The sequence below is a fragment of the Diadema antillarum genome, unplaced genomic scaffold (genome assembly GCF_040938485.1).
Source record: "Diadema antillarum isolate AM-2024a unplaced genomic scaffold, OU_Dant_1.0 seq00000164_RagTag, whole genome shotgun sequence".
NCBI classification, from domain to species: Eukaryota; Metazoa; Echinodermata; class Echinoidea; order Diadematoida; family Diadematidae; genus Diadema; species Diadema antillarum.
In genome coordinates, this window is record NW_027271235.1 from 377,017 (window position 1) to 379,480 (window position 2,464).

The window sequence follows — 2,464 nt, forward strand, 5'->3', positions numbered from 1 at the left end:
GCATACATATGAAAGATTGTTGTTTAGAGTACTAATAAAGTGGATATACAGAGAGTAAGTTATGCGACAATACACTCTTTTCACCATTGAGTTATAGGCATATTTTGGCAGCCATTTTGAAAATCAAAATGGCCGCTTTTATTGAAAAACATAATGATTCTTAAAACTTCAACTCAAGTACTGTCTGAGAATGTATGGTGTTTGAAACAAATATCATTTTGAATTTTTGGCACCTGTGTCCTAGTTACCGTGGAATTGCCCAGTAGACAGTTGTTATCTGCTTCTCTCCCTATGCAAAGAGGAACAATTGTTTTTCACAGACAATGTTACTTCTCCATTGCAGAGGAGAATGATGACATTTGATACAACAGTCATAATATACTTCTTAATTAATTTCACACATTTCTAAAACTACACCGATTTCCCTAAGAAAATAATTGTATGATAATGTTCCTTTCATATCAACACTTTGGTAATGTTTTACTCAAAAGTGCTACAAAGTTGTAATACATCTTTTTTTTTTATCATAAAGTTTAAATCAATGTGATAATGTGCATAACAAGACTGTAGTAGGATTACACCTAATTGTCCATTGACACTGGATTTTCTTAGTAATTGTCTATGACAAAATAAAACCAAATACTACATGAAAAGGTGTTATGCTGTTTATTGATCTTGCTCACCTTTAGCATGGTGCACAATGTAACCTTTGAGTGCAGTAAAAAGAGGATGCTACGCCAGACGAAATGGTGAATGAACATATTGTTGACTAGAATCAGGAGCAGAACTAAAGTAAAGAATAAAGAAAGCAGGACATCACAAGTGAAAATCAGTGACACAGTCAATTCCATGTAAGTAATGTCTCAGACATTTGACTTCTGAGTGAACAAAGAAAAAAACACATTGACATGAGTAAAACTATAAATGTATATTGAGACAGTTCATTTTCATCTTCTCTGCCAAGAATTTGTCATACAGTATGTGCCATTGACTTTTGCAAAGTTGATGGTATCTCATATCAGTACAGAGTGTGTAACTGTTCTTCCTCATCTCCCTTGCCCCCCCTCCAATAAAAAAATAAAAGCACAACAATAATCAAACTAACAATAAAAAACTACAGTTACAACAGTCCTGAAAGATACATGACACTGAAGAAATGCACACTGCTACCACATCAAAATCAGACTGAGGGACAACATTGCCTTTATACCAAAATGCAACATGACTACAGATAATTAGATGTCAAAATGTTGGATTCCATGTTATGTCAGTGCTTCACATTCATAAAACTACAAATACAGTTGTAATTAAAGAAAGAGTAAGACAAAACAATTATTTCAGTATGTGGCAAATCATATTAGGAATATTATTATTAGTAGTAGTGTGCCTGCACTGTCTATTACACACTGGTCTGTCTAATTTACTCTAAGTCCTTGACAGATAGCAATGTTACTTACGGTTCTTGTTCAAGCTTGAGATGATAGGAGAAATCTGCAGGAATGTGGTATGGAGTACAATACTGTAAAGTAGCCCATCATCGAAGGACAGCACTCATTTCATTCCAGTCTGCAAGTTGTTGGGTTGTCCACACAAATGCCTCAATATCTGTTTGTAATGGAAGATGAATAAAAGATGTCAGTCACATGAAACTCCATCACTACCAGTTCTGTAAGATCATAACATTGATGCACAGATTTGCAAAACATCACACTGCCCCCCCCCCCCCCCCCCCCATCCCTTTCAGGTCTATATTCTACAGCTTACCAGAATCTGAAGTTTATGAATATCTCTCTGGTTTAATTTTACAATTTGCCTAGCTCTGAATCCCTAGCCTCCATCCCCCCCCCCCCAAAAAAAAAACCCTCTGTGTTTCAAAGAACCATAGATTGTAGAAAATCAAAACAAACAAAATGAAAAATCGCAACCTAAGGCAAAAGTACTTGCCACGTATAGGCCAATTACGTCTACATTGAGGCTTTTAGGCTCATAATATAGCATGATAGAACAATTTATGAATTCATGTGCTGAGCATAAACGTTGCACAGGAGTTTTTTTGTTTGTTTTTTTCTTGTTGCCTATCCATTATTCCAAATCAAATTTGCTGGTACGGTATTCTTGACAACATTATCAAACTCTTCATTGCTGTTGGTAACGCCTCAATTAGACAGGGAGGTGGGAAGAGGACCTCCCTGATTTAACGTTAGACTTTTAGCAGAAGTAACTCTAAAATCATTTTTTTTTCATGGAGAATTCAAAGGTAATCAAAACAATTATTTTAGTATGTGGCAAATCATATTAGTGTGGCAAATCATATTAGTAATATTATTATTACCAGTAGTGTGCCTGCACTGTCTATTACACACTGGTCTGTCTAATTTACTCTAAATCCTTGACAGATAGCAATGTAACTTACGGGTCTTGTTCAAGCTTGAGATGATAGGAGAAATCTGCAGGAATGCGGTAT

General features: G+C 35.5%; 1 long non-coding RNA gene across 1 annotated transcript; it reads right to left on the minus strand.

Annotated features, from left to right (window-relative positions):
* Positions 1-259: 259 nt before the first annotated feature.
* Positions 260-1,624, minus strand: LOC139728098 (uncharacterized). Its single transcript, XR_011710787.1, has 3 exons — positions 1,458-1,624; positions 684-787; positions 260-289 (listed from the first exon to the last, which is right to left on the minus strand). It is a non-coding gene; the product is annotated as an uncharacterized lncRNA (long non-coding RNA).
* Between the last annotated feature and the right edge of the window lie 840 nt (positions 1,625-2,464).